This window comes from Carcharhinus amblyrhynchos, chromosome 11 (genome assembly GCF_965287045.1).
Source record: "Carcharhinus amblyrhynchos chromosome 11, sCarAmb.v2.hapA, whole genome shotgun sequence".
Lineage (NCBI taxonomy): Eukaryota > Metazoa > Chordata > Chondrichthyes > Carcharhiniformes > Carcharhinidae > Carcharhinus > Carcharhinus amblyrhynchos.
In genome coordinates this window covers 15,361,749-15,379,772 of record NC_137334.1, presented here as the reverse complement: position 1 = coordinate 15,379,772, position 18,024 = coordinate 15,361,749, and the positions used below count along the sequence as shown (strand labels likewise).

The 18,024-nt window shown below is 47.0% G+C and overlaps 1 protein-coding gene across 1 annotated transcript in view; it reads left to right on the top strand.

Annotated features, from left to right (window-relative positions):
• Positions 1 to 14,016: 14,016 nt before the first annotated feature.
• plekhm3 (pleckstrin homology domain containing, family M, member 3) overlaps positions 14,017 to 18,024 on the top strand; it is a 110,380-nt gene continuing 106,372 nt past the window's right edge. The window contains exon 1 of the mRNA XM_080198600.1: positions 14,017 to 14,066. The gene's annotated coding sequence lies outside the window, so the exon portion shown is untranslated. The remainder of the gene's footprint in view (positions 14,067 to 18,024) is intronic.

Sequence of the window (18,024 nt, the reverse complement as noted above, 5' to 3'; positions counted from 1 at the left end):
CTTAACTTGGGGCAGAACAGTGGCACCGTGGTTAGCACTGCTACCTCACAGCTCCAGGGCCTGGTTCAATTCTTGACTTGGGTCACTGTCTGTGTGGTGTTTGCACATTCTCTGCTGCGTGGGTTTCCTCCAGGTGCTCCAGTTTCCTCCCACACTCCAAAGATGTACAGGTTAGGTGCATTGGCCGTGCCACATTGCCCCTTAGCCTGGGTTTGCAAAATCTCACTAACTGTCTTGGCATGAGACAATTCACACCTCTTTAACCTGTGCTTAACCCTCTTTCCACTCTCGCTGTAAATACTTGATTATCTGCTAAGCCTCGCATTCCAACCATTACCTTGTAATTGAGTTTGTGTCTATATATGCCCTGTTTGTGAAACAAATCCTGCATTCACCTGATGTAGGAGCAGTGCTCCAAAAGCTCGTGCTACCTTTTGGACTTTAACCTGGTGTTGTGAGACTTCTTACTGTGCCCACCCCAGTCCAACGCTGGTATCTCCACATCATTGCCCTTTAGTGTCGGGGGACTAGCTAATGTAAAAGCATGGGGTTATGGGGATTGGGCCTGGGTAGGATTGTGGTCAGTGCACACTCAATAGGCCAAATGGCCTCCTTCTGCACTGTAGGGATTCTATGATTATAAAGTCACCTTTCAAACATATTTTTTCTTGAGATGTGTAAAATTAAGACAAGAGGCAAGATCCTCCTCTTTGATTTGATATATTATTGTCACATGTATTGACATAGAGAGAAAAGTATTGTTTCTTGCATGCTACACGGACAAAGCATACCATTCATAGAGAGGGAAAGGAGAAGATACAGAATGTTGTGTTACAGTCATAGCTAGGGTGGAGAGAAAGATCAGCTTAATATAAGGTAGGTCCGTTCAAAGGTCTGGTGGCAGCAGGGAAGAAGCTGTTCCTGTGTCGGTTGGTTCATGACCTCAGATTCCAGCCTCCAGCCACATGTTTCCTCCTGGTGGGAGGTCACGCATTGTTGGCCAGCGGTGGGATTCTCCAGTCTCGCCACTGTCATTGGGGATTCCCATTAACATTACCCAAAGCCGGCGGGAAACCCATGGATAGGGGTGCACTGCCGGCGGGACTGGAGAATCCCATCACTGTGAATGGTCGGAGAATCCCGGACGGTATTTTTTGACTACTCGTTCTTACGATTAAACAAAGCCTAGAATCCCTACGGTGCTGAAGGAGGCCATTTGGCCCATCGAGCCTGCACCAACAACAATTCCACCTGGCCCCTCTCGCTGTAATTCCCCCCCTCCCCCAATATTTACCTAGCTAATCCCCCGACACCGAGCGTCAATTTAGCATGGCCAATCCACCTAACCTGCACAGCTTTGGACTGTGGGAGGAAACCCATGCAGACACGGGGAGAACATGCAGGCTCCGCACAGACAGTGACCTGAAGCCGGAATCGAACCCAGGTCCCTGGCTCTGTGAGGCAGCAGTGCTAACCCACTGCGCCACCGGACCACTTCTTAAAAGAAAAAGCACATGGGGAATAATTAATTGTCTCAGTTTATTAGAAAGAAAATATTTGAAAGAATAACAATCGGAAACCATAAAACATGTTTCTTGAAGCAAAGACATCTCTGAAACTCAAGCTGCTATATCAATGTGATGCATTCATTCAGAATGTGACAATGTTTTTCCTTCAAATACTCGCTTGAATCCGCAAAGTGCAACATAATTATTAGCCTTTTATCCCCACAATAAAAACACAGCTCTTGAATTTCTTGAATTAATTAGTTTTTTTTTGGCCTTTTTCATGTTAATGGGATCCAACCGGAAAGCAAGTGAGATGTTGAGGGGCCTCGTGTGTCTCGATCTGGAGCTGCAGTTTGCACACGTCTGATTTTAGTTCATCAGTATCTCAACTCTGTTTAGAACTGAAGAACCAGGAGCAGCAGTAGGCCATTCAGCCCCTCGAACCTGCCCCGCCATTCATACGATCGTGGCAATCTTGCCTCAGCCTTCCTGCCCGTTCCCCGTTACCCTTCATCCTGCTACTAATTAAAAATCTAACCCTCCTCCTTAATTTTGTTGAATGTTCTAGCGTCCGCTGCACTCTGCAGTGGCAAGTTACACAGATTCATGACCCTGGGGCGACACAGCGGCACAGGGGTCAGCACTGCCAAGGACCGGGGTTCCATTCCCGGTTTGGGTCTCTGTGGAGTCGGAACGTTCTCCCTGTGTCTGCACGGGTTTCCTCCGGGTGCCCCGGTTTCCTCCCACAGTCTGAAAGACCTGCTGGTTAGGGTGCATCGGCCATGCTAAATTCTCCCTCAGTGTACCCGAACAGGCGCTGGGGTGTGGTGACTAGGGGATTTTCACAGAAACTTCATTGCAGTGTTAATGTAAGCCTACTTGTGATACTAATGAATAAATCGAAACATTTGAGTGGACTAGTTCCTCCTCATTTCTGTTTTAAACCTGCCAGCCCTTAGCTTAAACTATGGCCTCTCGTTCCAGAATGTTCAACAAGAGGAAACATCCACTCTACATCTACTCTGTAAACCCCTTTAGTATCTTATATACCTCAATTAGATCCCCTCTCATCTTTCTAAACTCCACTGAGTATGAACCTAAACTGCCTAATCTCTTTTCATAAGACAAATTAAATTGCCCCTTAGTGTCAGGGGGAACTAGCTAGGCTAAATGCATGGGATTGTGGGTGGACTTGTGTTTGACGCAGACTCAATGGGCCAAGTGGCCTCCTTCTGCACTGTAGGATTCCAAACCCCTCTGGAATGAATCTGATTCTCTGATGTACCTCCAATGCATTTAAAATTTATTATTTATTTATCTATCCCTGGTACTCAAGTAAGGGGACCAAAACTGTTCACGACATTTCCCATTCACCCTCACCAGTGCCCTAAACTTCCCTACTTTTATACTCTTTATAATTTAACTGCCTCAACTCTGAACACCTTTGCCCCAAAAAAAACTGTCAGTCTCAGTGTTGAGACCTGTGATTAGCCTCCAACTTCAATGGGATTTTGGAAGGAAAGGTCTGGATTTCCGTTGTGTGAAGTAGCGCTTCCCGACATCACCCTCAAGCTGGCCAGTCACTAATCTTGAGGTCTTGTGCCTTTTTTCTGGACTCCCCCACCAGTAAGAAGCCTCACAATATCAGGTTAAAGTCCACCAGCTTTATTTGGTAGCACAAGCCACTAGCTTTCGGAACGCTGCCTCTTCATCAGGTGCTGACTCATGGTGGCACAGTGGTTAGCACTGCCGCCTCACAGTGCTAGGGACCCAAGTTCAATTCCAACCTTGGGTGACTGTGTGCAGTTTGCACATTCTCTCATGTCCATGTGGGTTTTCTCTGGGTGCTCCGGTTTCCTCCCACACTCCAAAGCTGTGCATGTTAGGTTGCTTGGCCATGATAAATTGCCCCTTAGTGTCCAAAGTTGTTACGGTTGGGGGGATTAGCATGTTAACTGTGTGGAGTTACGAGGACGGGGTGGGTCTGGATAAGAAGCTGTGGCTCTGGTGTCACATGTTGGCCAGACCGGGTAAGGACAGCAGAGTTCCTTCCCTAAAGGACATTAGGGAACCGGATGGGTTTTTCTGACAATCGACAATGGTTTCATGTCATCAGAAGATTCTTAATTCCAGATATTTTTTACTGAATTCAAATTCCACCATCTGCTGCGGGATTCGAACCCGGGTGCCTAGAACATCAGTTGGATAAATACTCTAGCGTTAATACCACTCAGCCATTGCCTCCCCACATTTATTGTAGTAAATAGTCTTTAATAAGTGTTACACTATGACAGGGCTGGTTACAGTTCTCTATCCCAGGACCAGGGCTTTCAGGCCAAGGTCAACACACCTTTTGCTGATCTGTCAAATAATGTATCCCACCTGCAATGATTCCCATGATGGGAAAGGTTAGGCTCTGGTCTATACAATCTATCTTTAGAATTGAACCCTCGTAATGCCATCTCGGCGTCTGGTCAATCTGTGTTTTTCAAACCCCTCCAAAGCCAATGGCCAGGATTTTCTACCCAGAACCTCCCACGGGCAGGGAAGGCTGTAAAGTCCTGCTCAGAGCAGCACAGTAGCACAGTGGTTAGCACTGCTGCCTCACAGCGCCAGGAACCCGAGTTTGATTCCCGGCTTGGGTCACTGTCTGTGTGGAATCTGCGTGTTCTTCCCTTGTTGACATAAGTTTCCTCTGGATGCTCCAGTTTCCTCCCACAGTCCGAATGACGTGCTGGTTAGGTGCATTGGCCATACTAAATTCTCCCTCAGTGTACCCGAACAGTTGCCGGAGTGTGGTGACTAGGAGAATTTCACAGTAACTTCATTGCAGTGCTAATGTGAGCCTTACTTGTGACTAATAAATAAACCAGTATAATCAAGGGCCCCACGCACCCCGGACATACACCCTTCAACCTTCTTCCATCGGGAAAAACATACAAAAGTCTGAGATCATATACCAACCGACTCAAGAACAGCTTCTTCCCGGCTGCCATCAGACATTTGAATGGACCTACCTCACGTTAAGTTGATCTTTCTCTACACCCTAGCTATGACTGTAACACCACATTCTGCACTGTCTCCTTTTCTTCTCTATGAACAGTATGCTTTGTCTGTACAGTGCGCAAGAAACAATACTTTTCACTGTATACTAACACATGTGACAATAATAAATCAAATCAAAGCAACGTACAGTACAGAGTACAGGACTCTAAATGGGATTGTATCAGAGCTTGCCATGGTTTTATTGAACGGATGACACACAGGAAGAAACAAGATTGAAACATGTTGCTAGGAAAGGGTCAATGGTTGAATACTAGGTCTTAGTCACAGCTTTGAAACGAGCACACATCTCTAAAAGCTTCCTACTTGTAACACGAAAGGCCCCAAGTCCCAACTGTGGAAATCCCATTGCTTATTTAGACCCATTAGTTAAGCCCCCATTAGCAGCCTCATTGAAACAAAGGCAGACAATGGGGAGAGATGCACTTGTCAACAGGGCTGTGATAATTGCTTTGCCTCCTCTGTGGGCGATGAATAATGTTTGAATAATGTTTCTCTTTCTGTGGGTCTGGGGACAATGCTCTGCGGAGCCCGCATCGACAGTGCCAATCCCATTAGCTGGAGAATGCCTGCGCCTTGGCTTCAGTGGGAACTTGGGGGCCTGAGCATGGCCCAGCCCCGGCTTTCACTCTGCGTCTGGGTAAATGTCCACTTCAATCACAATCACTCCATTGAAGTGACTCGAAGCCGAGTGGCTTGAGAGCATTTTGCAGAATCAGCGAGGCATGTCATAATGAGCCGTTAGTCCATTTAACATTCAAAATAAGGGAAACAAGTAAATAAGTGTTGTGATGACTGGGGTCGTGATGGGGGAGGGTGAGGGGGAAAAGATGCATAAGTTTTAACCCTTTGCGAGCTTCCTCCCTCCACTCCATGGTCTCTTCCATCTTGCAAACCAGCCTCCCATCCGTTGACTCTGTCGACACTTCCTGCTGCCTTGGGAAAGCAGCCAGCAACATTTAAGGATCTCCCGCACCCCAGACATTCTGTCTTCTACCTTCTTCCATTGAGAAAAAGATACAAAAGTCTGAGGTCACGTACCAACCAACTCAAGAACAGCTTCTTCCCTGTTGCTGTCAGACTTGTGAATGGACCTACCTTGTACTAAGTTTATTTTTTCTCTGCACCCTAGTTATGACTGTTTCACTACATTCTGCACTCTCTCCTTTCCTTCAATATGAACGGTATGCTTTGTCTGCATAGCATGCAAGAAACAATTCTTTTCACTGTATACTAATACATTCATGGACGGTATTGTGGCGCAGTGGTTAGCGCTGCTGCCTCACAGTGCCAGGGATCTGGGTTTGATTCCCGGCTTGGGTCACTGTCTGTGTGGAACAAAGAACAAAGAAAATTACAGCACAGGAACAGACCCTTCAGCCCTCCAAACCTGCACCAACCATGCTGCCTGACTGAACTAAACCCCCTACCCTTCCGGGGACCATATCCCTCTATTCCCATATTATTCATGTACTTGTCAAGATGCTCCTTAAAAGTCACTACTGTATCTGCTTCCACTACCTCCCCCGGCAATGAGTTCCAGGCACCCACTACCCTCTGTGTAAAAAATCTGCCTCCTTTAAACCTTGCCCCTCGTACCTTGAAGCTATGCCCCCTAATAATTGACTCTTCCACCCTGGGAAAAAGCTTCTAACTATCCACTCTGTCCATGCCTCTCATAATCATGTAGACTTCTATCAGGCCACCCCTCAACCTCTATCGTTCCAGTGAGAACAAACCAAGTCTCTCCAGCCTCACCTCACGGCTAATGCCCTCCATACCAGGCAACATCCTGGTAAATCTGACTCAATACTTTAAGGAAGAGTAGGATGGCTTCTCAGTGCCCCCAGTCTATGCTTACCCCTCAATCAGAACCAGAGATGATCACATTGCTGTTCGTGGGAGCTTATTCTGGGTCTAAATTGGTCGTCAACTTTCCTGTATTACAACAGCAACAACACTTCAAAGGTTCTTATTGTCTGCAAATGACTTTTTCAACTTGTGAAAGGTGATGTGTGAGTGCAGGTTTTCTCTATAATCCCACTAAATGTTTATGCCTTGCCCACTGGCCTCTCTGTACCTCTCAGATCAGTATGTATAACATGTAGTGTCAGAGATCCTGGGTACCTGGGCACTCTTAGTCAACATGAGCACAAACAGCAATAGACATCATAATCTGATGTGAGGTCTTTAATGACTTCTGCACAAGGAGAAACCCAGCTTACAGTTGTCCTGCAAGTGTTTCTAAAGTTACAGAAAGCCAACTTGGCAATTATTATCAATTACAATCAGAATCAAAATTAAATCAGAAACAATTTTTCTAATCTTTAATTTGCATATATTTTCGTAAATTAAATCCTGGCTTTTCGCCCTTTCTCATTCGATGAAAAACCAACTTCTACTAACCCTTTATTTGCATAGCGTATCCCCATATCTCACCTTTGGTATTTGTTATGGAAAAATCTGGTCTTGCTCAGCCTCTGGTGAAGGTGGAAAAGCAGAATGTTATGTGGCCTACGCAGATGAAGTTTAGCCTGTTTGTGCTGAATAGCAGACAGTAGGCCCGATTTTACCACTTTCATTCTAAGTACTGAATCTGGGCACAATTCAGATCCAACTTGGAAACCTGTTCTCAGGCTCCCCCGTACACACTCAGCCTGAAAAACAAATTGTGAGTTGGATTCGCACTGTGGGTGGAGCTTATTGCACCCGAAACACTGCTGCTCCGATCGGAGCTTTGAACCGCAGTGAAAACAAAAATTGGAAAAAAGTGGCCCAGGAGCAAAAAGCAGCAGCGATGACCCTCTCCCCACAACATAACTGTTCCCCCTTATCCACCCACTCCCCTGCCCCCGGCTGCCCAGACTGATCACGACCCTCTGCCCTCCTTCCTCCCCGCTGAGCGACGGCAGAGTGGCAGCGGAACCCCCCACCCCCACCGTCACCTTATTGCCACCTTCCCCCCACCTGGAGGTCCATCTGGTCCGTCTCCCTTCTCCTCTCCCCTCCTTCCTCCACCGGAGAAGATCGGGCCTTCCTCCTCCCCTCAGCCAGCCCACCTGCCCACCCCACCAGAGAGCGATCTGGCCTCCACCCCCCCCACCCCGCCCACTGCCACCACCCCTCCTCCCCAACACCACCAGAGATACATCTGACCCACCTCCCTCCTGTCCTCCCCACCCGCACCCCGCACCCCCCCCCCCCCCCCACCCCCCGACACTGATCTGAGTCAGAGAGCCATTGAAAGCTCTGAACTTACCTCTTCAGAAGCTGGAGCGTCTGAAACAGACCTTTGCCGAACAGGTCTATTTCGCGCTGATTCTGGACGGGTGAACGTGATGTTAAAGGAGGGGGAATACTGGTAAAGTTGGGCAAGCAGCCCATTAATTCAATTTAAATACATGCAACTGCATTTAAAATGCTGTTGCGCCCACTTCAGGCGCAGTTTGGATCACGGCTAATTCCGGCCTTGGTAAAGTGGGCGTCTGCGCGGACAAGGGCGTGAATTGTGCTAATTGCCTCACGCCCGACTTTACCAAGTTTTCATGCCCAAAGATAGGCGGAATGCAGTGGTAAAATCGGGCCCACTGTCTCCTTTTGAAGCTGATGAATATTCTCCACTAGCTATATAGAGAAGGAATGAAATTTAATTTGAACACTTTAACTTCCACACAATTTAACTTCCATACCTGAAACTTCAATCTGATCATTTTAACTTTCACAGGAGGAGAAGGAGGAGGCCATTCAGCCCATCAGGTCTGCTCTGCCATTCAATGAATGAAAGAATATTCCCAGCACAGTGAGAATATTCCCAGCACAGTGAGAATATTCCCAGCACAGTGAGAATGATCCCAGCACAGTGAGAATATTCCCAGCACAGTGAGAATGATCCCAGCACAGTGAGAATATTCCCAGCACAGTGAGAATGATCCCAGCACAGTGAGAATATTCCCAGCACAGTGAGAATGATCCCAGCACAGTGAGAATATTCCCAGCACAGTGAGAATGATCCAAGCACAGTGAGAATATTCCCAGCACAGTGAGAATGATCCCAGCACAGTGAGAATATTCTCAGCAGTGAGAATGATCCCAGCACAGTGAGAATATTCCCAGCACAGTGAGAATATTCCCAGCACAGTGAGAATGATCCCAGCACAGTGAGAATATTCCCAGCACAGTGAGAATGATCCCAGCACAGTGAGAATATTCCCAGCACAGTGAGAATGATCCCAGCACAGTGAGAATATTCCCAGCACAGTGAGAATGATCCCAGCACAGTGAGAATATTCTCAGCAGTGAGAATGATCCCAGCACAGTGAGAATATTCCCAGCACAGTGAGAATATTCCCAGCACAGTGAGAATGATCCCAGCACAGTGAGAATATTCCCAGCACAGTGAGAATGATCCCAGCACAATGAGAATATTCCCAGCACAGTGAGAATGATCCCAGCACACTGAGAATGATCCCAACACAGTGAGAATATTCCCAGCACAGTGAGAATATTCCCAGCACAGTGAGAATGATCCCAGCACAGTGAGAATATTCTCAGCAGTGAGAATGATCCCAGCACAGTGAGAATATTCCCAGCACAGTGAGAATATTCCCAGCACAGTGAGAATGATCCCAGCACAGTGAGAATATTCCCAGCACAGTGAGAATATTCCCAGCACAGTGAAAATGATCCCAGCACAGTGAGAATATTCCCAGCACAGTGAGAATGATCCCAGCACAGTGAGAATATTCCCAGCACAGTGAGAATGATCCCAGCACAGTGAGAATATTCCCAGCACAGTGAGAATGATCCCAGCACAATGAGAATATTCCCAGCACAGTGAGAATGATCCCAGCACAGTGAGAATGATCCCAGCACAGTGAGAATATTCCCAGCACAGTCAGAATGATCCCAGCACAGTGAGAATGATCCCAACACAGTGAGAATATTCCCAGCACAGTGAGAATATTCCCAGCACAGTGAGAATGATCCCAGCACAGTGAGAATATTCCCAGCACAGTGAGAATGATCCCAGCACAATGAGAATATTCCCAGCACAGTGAGAATGATCCCAGCACAGTGAGAATATTCCCAGCACAGTCAGAATGATCCCAGCACAGTGAGAATGATCCCAGCACAGTGAGAATATTCCCAGCACAGTGAGAATATTCCCAGCACAGTGAGAATGATCCCAACACAGTAAGAGTGATCCCAGCACAGTGAGAAGGATCCCAACACAGTGAGAATATTCCCATCACAGTGAGAATATTCTCAGCACAGTGAGAATGATCCCAACACAGTGAGAATATTCCCAGCACAGTGAGAATGATCCCAGCACAGTGAGAATATTCCCAGCACAGTGAGAATATTCCCAGCACAGTGAGAATGATCCCAGCACAGTGAGAATATTCTCAGCAGTGAGAATGATCCCAGCACAGTGAGAATATTCCCAGCACAGTGAGAATATTCCCAGCACAGTGAGAATGATCCCAGCACAGTGAGAATATTCCCAGCACAGTGAGAATATTCCCAGCACAGTGAGAATGATCCCAGCACAGTGAGAATATTCTCAGCAGTGAGAATGATCCCAGCACAGTGAGAATATTCCCAGCACAGTGAGAATATTCCCAGCACAGTGAGAATGATCCCAGCACAGTGAGAATATTCCCAGCACAGTGAGAATGATCCCAGCACAATGAGAATATTCCCAGCACAGTGAGAATGATCCCAGCACAGTGAGAATATTCCCAGCACAGTCAGAATGATCCCAGCACAGTGAGAATGATCCCAACACAGTGAGAATATTCCCAGCACAGTGAGAATATTCCCAGCACAGTGAGAATATTCCCAGCACAGTCAGAATGATCCCAGCACAGTGAGAATGATCCCAACACAGTGAGAATATTCCCAGCACAGTGAGAATATTCCCAGCACAGTGAGAATGATCCCACCACAATGAGAATATTCCCAGCACAGTGAGAATGATCCCAGCACAGTGAGAATATTCCCAGCACAGTCAGAATGATCCCAGCACAGTGAGAATGATCCCAGCACAGTGAGAATATTCCCAGCACAGTGAGAATATTCCCAGCACAGTGAGAATGATCCCAACACAGTAAGAGTGATCCCAGCACAGTGAGAAGGATCCCAACACAGTGAGAATATTCCCAGCACAGTGAGAATATTCTCAGCACAGTGAGAATGATCCCAACACAGTGAGAATATTCCCAGCACAGTGAGAATGATCCCAGCACAGTGAGAATATTCCCAGCACAGTGAGAATGATCCCAGCACAATGGGAATATCCCAGCACAGTGAGAATATTCCCAGCACAGTGAGAATGATCCCAGCACAGTGAGAACATTCCCAGCACAGTGAGAATGATCCCAGCACAGTCAGAATATTCCCAGCACAGTGAGAATATTCCCAGCACAGTGAGAATGATCCCAGCACAGTCAGAATATTCCCAGCACAGTGAGAATATTCTCAGCACAGTGAGAATGATCCCAGCACAGTGAGAATATTCTCAGCACAGTGAGAATGATCCCACCACAGTGAGAATATTCTCAGCACAGTGAGAATATTCCCAGCACAGTCAGAATGATCCCAGCACAGTGAGAATATTCCCAGCACAGTGAGAATGATCCCAGCACAGTGAGAATATTCCCAGCACAGTGAGAATGATCCCAGCACAGTGAGAATGATCCTATCACAGTGAGAATGATCCTATCACAGTGAGAATGATCCCAACACAGTGAGAATATTCCCAGCACAGTGAGAATATTCCCAGCACAGTGAGAATATTCCCAGCACAGTCAGAATGATCCCAGCACAGTGAGAATGATCCCAACACAGTGAGAATATTCCCAGCACAGTGAGAATATTCCCAGCACAGTGAGAATGATCCCACCACAATGAGAATATTCCCAGCACAGTGAGAATGATCCCAGCACAGTGAGAATATTCCCAGCACAGTCAGAATGATCCCAGCACAGTGAGAATGATCCCAGCACAGTGAGAATATTCCCAGCACAGTGAGAATATTCCCAGCACAGTGAGAATGATCCCAACACAGTAAGAGTGATCCCAGCACAGTGAGAAGGATCCCAACACAGTGAGAATATTCCCAGCACAGTGAGAATATTCTCAGCACAGTGAGAATGATCCCAACACAGTGAGAATATTCCCAGCACAGTGAGAATGATCCCAGCACAGTGAGAATATTCCCAGCACAGTGAGAATGATCCCAGCACAATGGGAATATCCCAGCACAGTGAGAATATTCCCAGCACAGTGAGAATGATCCCAGCACAGTGAGAACATTCCCAGCACAGTGAGAATGATCCCAGCACAGTCAGAATATTCCCAGCACAGTGAGAATATTCCCAGCACAGTGAGAATGATCCCAGCACAGTCAGAATATTCCCAGCACAGTGAGAATATTCTCAGCACAGTGAGAATGATCCCAGCACAGTGAGAATATTCTCAGCACAGTGAGAATGATCCCACCACAGTGAGAATATTCTCAGCACAGTGAGAATATTCCCAGCACAGTCAGAATGATCCCAGCACAGTGAGAATATTCCCAGCACAGTGAGAATGATCCCAGCACAGTGAGAATATTCCCAGCACAGTGAGAATGATCCCAGCACAGTGAGAATGATCCTATCACAGTGAGAATGATCCTATCACAGTGAGAATGATCCCACCACAGTGAGAATATTCCCAGCACAGTGAGAATATTCCCAGCACAGTGAGAATGATCCCAGCACAGTGAGAATATTCCCAGCACAGTGAGAATGATCCTATCACAGTGAGAATGATCCTATCACAGTGAGAATGATCCCAGCACAGTGAGAATATTCCCAGCACAGTGAGAATATTCCCAGCACAGTGAGAATGATCCCAGCACAGTGAGAATATTCCCAGCACAGTCAGAATGATCCCAGCACAGTGAGAATGATCCTAGCACAGTGAGAATATTCCCAGCACAGTGAGAATGATCCCAGCACAGTGAGAATATTCCCAGCACAGTCAGAATATTCCCAGCACAGTCAGAATGATCCCAGCACAGTCAGAATGATCCTAGCACAGTGAGAATATTCCCAGCACAGTGAGAATGATCCCAGCACAGTGAGAATATTCCCAGCACAGTGAGAATGATCCCAGCACAGTGAGAATATTCCCAGCACAGTGAGAATGATCCCAGCACGGTGAGAATATTCCCAGCACAGTGAGAATGATCCCAGCACAGTGAGAATGATCCTAGCACAGTGAGAATATTCCCAGCACAGTGAGAATGATCCCAGCACAGTGAGAATATTCCCAGCACAGTGAGAATGATCCCAGCACAGTGAGAAAATTCCCAGCACAGTGAGAATGATCCCAGCATGGTGAGAATATTCCCAGCACAGTGAGAATGATCCCAGCACAGTGAGAATATTCCCAGCACAGTGAGAATGATCCCAGCACAGTGAGAATATTCCCAGCACAGTGAGAATGATCCCAGCACAGTGAGAATATTCCCAGCACAGTGAGAATGATCCCAGCACAGTGAGAATATTCCCAGCACAGTGGGAATGATCCCAGCACAGTGAGAATATTCCCAGCACAGTGAGAATGATCCCAGCACAGTGAGAATGATCCCAACACAGTGAGAATATTCCCAGCACAGTGAGAATGATCCCAGCACAGTGAGAATATTCCCAGCACAGTGAGTTTGATCCCAGCACAGTGGGAATGATCCCAACACAGTGAGAATATTCCCAGCACAGTGAGAATGATCCCAACACAGTGAGAATATTCCCAGCACAGTGAGAATGATCCCAACACAGTGAGAATATTCCCAGCACAGTGAGAATATTCCCAGCACAGTGAGAATGATCCCAACACAGTGAGAATATTCCCAGCACAGTGAGAATATTCCCAGCACAGTGAGAATGATCCCAACAGTGAGAATATTCCCAGCACAGTGAGAATATTCCCAGCACAGTGAGAATATTCCCAGCACAGTGAGAATGATCCCAACACAGTGAGAATATTCCCAGCACAGTGAGAATGATCCCAGCACAGTGAGAATATTCCCAGCACAGTGAGAATATTCCCAGCACAGTGAGAATGATCCCAGCACAGTGAGAATATTCCCAGCACAGTGAGAATGATCCCAGCACAGTGAGAATATTCCCAGCACAGTGAGAATGATCCCAGCACAGTGAGAATATTCCCAGCACAGTGAGAATGATCCCAGCACAGTGAGAATATTCCCAGCACAGTGAGAATGATCCCAGCACAGTGAGAATATTCCCAGCACAGTGAGAATGATCCCAGCACAGTGAGCTTCCTCACAGCGCAGTGTGTGTGTGGGTCGGCCTTTTTGTCCGGAGCGCTGTTTGTGTGGTGGGCCGGGGGAGTGTTTACGGTGTGGCGCCGACCCCATAGGGAAAGTGTAACCGGGTTCTGGGGCCGTGGTTTAGTTTGAGCTGAGGCGGGACTGTGGAGATTGTGAGTAACGGGGCGCGAGAGCGGCAGCGGTTTGTTTACGTTTTATATCCGTCTCCCCCCCCCCAACAACCCACACAAACCCCCCTACACAACACCCTCACCCCTAACAACCCCTCCCCAATAAAAATCATCTCCCCCTTCGACCCCCCTTTGCCCCCCTTCACGCCCCCTTCTTTGCCCCCCTTTTGCCTTCACTTTGCCCCCATTCGCCTCCTCTTCACCCCACCTTCACCCCCCCCTTTCCCACCCTTCACCCCCCCTCCCTTCACCCCCCCATCCCTTCACCCCCCCCTCCCTTCACCCCCTCCTCCCTTCACCCCCTCCTCCCTTCACCCCCTCCTCCCTTCACCCCCCCCTCCCTTCACCCTACCCCACTATGCACCTCCTTCGCAGCCCTCTCTTTGGGTCCCCCCCCCCCTTCGCTCCCCCCCCCCCTTCGCTCTCCCCCCCCCCCCCCCCCCGGTCTCTTTGCTACCCTCCCCCCTTCATCTCCCCTTCGCACACCTCACTCTTCACCTACCCCCCAGTCCCCCAGCCCCTTTTCCCTCTCGCAACATCGCCCCCCCCCACCCCCGCCGCAATCTAAGCTCTCCTTTTCCAAGTGTCTTTCCTTGGCAGAGAATATTAAAAGGAGAATTTTTCTTTAGCTTTTTTTACTGTTTACGTTCATACGCGGAATCTAAATTATTCTCCATTCTGTACTGGCTGTTATAAATAACAATTTCTGCAACCTAACAATTTTCTACAGCATTGAAAACTAACTGCTGGATATATTTCAGATTTCTAGCATTTGCAGTAGTTTAGTTTTGTGCTGCCTGTGAGATATTGTGTTTTCGTTGCAATGTGTAGACTATAAGCACCATTACGTGCCTGATCAAACTCTGCATCATTCCAGTGCTGGGTCTGGACTTTGTGAACCACTTATACATTCGAAGAAGAGAGCAGACTTGCATCTATACAGAGCCTTTCATGACCTCAGGCCTTTCCAAAGCACTTTTACAGGCAATGGAATGCTTTTTGAGTGGAGTTACTGTCGCAATGTAGGAAACAGCAGACATATTGTGTACAGCAAGACCTGGGTGGAAAAAAAATGGCCTTCTTAATCAGTTTCTAGTGATGGCGTTTGAAAGGAAAATAATTGATCGGGGCACCTGGAAGAAGAACTTGCGCAAAATTGTGCAATGGGAGCTTTTGTGCCTACCTGAGAAGGCAGATTGGTGTTTGATTGAATCTCTTATCCAAGCTTCTTCCTTGCTGCCATCAGACTTTTGAATTGTCCTATCACAAATTAATCTGATCTTTCTTCTGACCCTATTGGTAACTGTAACAATACATTCTGCACCCCCTCCTTTCCTTCTCTATGTAGTCTATGAACGATAGTTTTAAAGTTTATTTATTAGTGTCACAAGTAGGCTTACATTAACATTGCAATGCAGTTGCTGTGAAAATCCCCTGGTTGCCGCAGTCCGGCGCCTGTTTGGGTACACTGAGTGAGAATTTATCATGGCCAGTGCATCTAATGAGTGTGTCTTTAAGACTGTGAGAGGAAACGGAGCACCCAGGGGAAACCCACGCAGACACGGGGAGAACATGCAGACTCCACACAGACGGTGATCCAAGCTGGGAAGTGAACCCGGGTTCCTGGCGCTGTGAGGCAGCAGTGCTAACCACTGTGCCATCCTGCTACCCACGGTATGTTTTATCCGTTTAGCACGCAAGAAACAATACTGTATCCCAACATGTGACAATAATCAGTTCAATTCAAGATGGCACCTCTGATAATGCACTGCATTGGGATTGTCAGACTAGATCAGTGATTCCCAACCAGAGTGTTGGGATGTCCTACCCAAAAATGCTGCGAAAAAGATTCAAAATGATTAAAAGTTCATGTAACTGAACCAAAACTAATCTTTGTCTTCAGCTCTGTGGTCAGCATCTCCAAATCCCGGCCTCAAGCATGCACAGCTGAGAAAGAAGTTTAGATTTGTTACATTGCGCATGACTGAGGGGACTTGGAGCTGAAGACAAAGACTCCATGCACCACAGAAAGCAAGAAAACTCCAAAAGGGCACAATAACCCTTGGGAGAAGCAAGTCACAGAGATTTAAAAAAAGTCAGGAGAGAGGACTGAGAAGTTAAAAACCAAGTGCCCAGTAAGGGAAAAAGTGAGTGCAAAACAGGAACCAATCCAATTAAAAAAGAGAAACAGCCTCTAATTGGAGAGTGAAGTGGGCTTGGGAGAATGTGGGCTGAAAATCGACCCAAAAAAATCTTTTGCTAGAGGGCAGTAATAGAGGGGAAACTAGGTGCGCCTCAAAATATTTTTATAATACAGAGGTATGCCCAGACATGTAGAAGGTTAGGAAGCACTGGCCTAGATTATGTGCCCAATTATCTGGAATCATAGAATCCCTACAGTTCAGAAGGAGCCATTCAGCCCATCAATTCTGCACCAACAGCAATACCACCCAGGCCCTATCCTCATAACCCAACATATTTACCCTGCTAATCTCTCTGACAGTAAGGGAGAATTTAGCATGGCCAATCACTCTAACCCACTCATCTTTGGAGGAAACCGCAACACCTGGAGGAAACCCATGCAGACATGGGGAGAATGTGCAAATTCCGCACAGGCGATGACTGAAGCTGGAAATCAAATCTGGGTCCCTGGCGCTGTGAGGCAGCAGTAAGACCTGAACCCACAACCATCTGAGGGGTTCGGGTGACTAACTGAGCTGGCATTGCCAGCGATTGTGCTAGTAATTGATTTATATTGACGCACGTGATGGTAGTTTGCCTCAGCTAGGGTAGAGGATCAGGGTAGCCAATGAGACTGAACCCAGGCTTTCCCCGAAGCAACTTTTCAAAGCCATCTCGGCCTTTTGGCTAAGATGAAGCGTTAGATCAAGCCCAGGAGAGGGTGCAATGCCTCACCCTATCAGCTTGGACCTTGTTTGATCGAGCCCAAGGTGGGATGCAGTGTCTTGTCAGCTTGGATTTGGTTTGTCCCTCGTGGGGATCATTATTGGCCTTACTTTGAATAGGCTTTTTTGATTAGAAATAAAGGACTGAAAGGTACCAAAAAAAAAGTGGGGAGCAAGAAGAGGAACTAGAAGAAAGGGCTGGGGATTGGGGAGGGTAGGGTGGGAGATCTTTGCTTATATGCAGTCTCAATACCATCATTGCCCAACTTGGCACAAATGGCCTCTTGTGTGCCGCAGGTTTCCTGTTATATATTTGGATTTGATTTGATTTGATTTATTATTGTCACTAGCAGTGAAAAATATTGTTTCTTGCATGCTAAACAGACAAAGCGTACAGTTCATAGAAAAGGAAAGGAGAGGGTGCAGAATGTAATGTTCCAGTCATAGCTAGGGTGTAGAGAAAGATCAACTTAATGCGAGGTAGGTCCATTTTAAAGCCTGATGGCAGCAGGGAAGAAGCTGTTCTTGAGTTGGTTGGTACGTGACCTCAGCCTTTTTTATCTTTTTCCCTAAGGAAGAAAGTGGAAGAGAATGTCGGAGGTGCATGGGGTCTTTAATTATGCTGGGTGCTTTGCTGAGACATTGGGAAATGTAGACTGAATCAATGGACGGAAAGCTGGTTTGCGTGATGGATTGGGCTACATTTGCAACCCATTGTAGTTTCTTGCAGTCTTGGGAGAGCAGGAAACATACTAAGCTGTGATATAACCAGAAAGAACACTTTCTATGGTACATCTATAAAAGTTGGTGAGAAGCGTAACAACTAAGGAAATGCCAAATTTCCTTAGTCTTCTGAGGAAGTAGAGGCATTGATGGGCTTTCTTAACTATAGTGTCAGTATAGGGGGATCAGGACAGGTTGTTGGTGATCTGGACACTAAAAGCTTGAAGCTCTCAACCCTTTCTACTTCATTCTTGTTGATTTAGACAGGGGCATATTCTCCTCTATGCTTCCTGAAGTTGACGACGATCTTC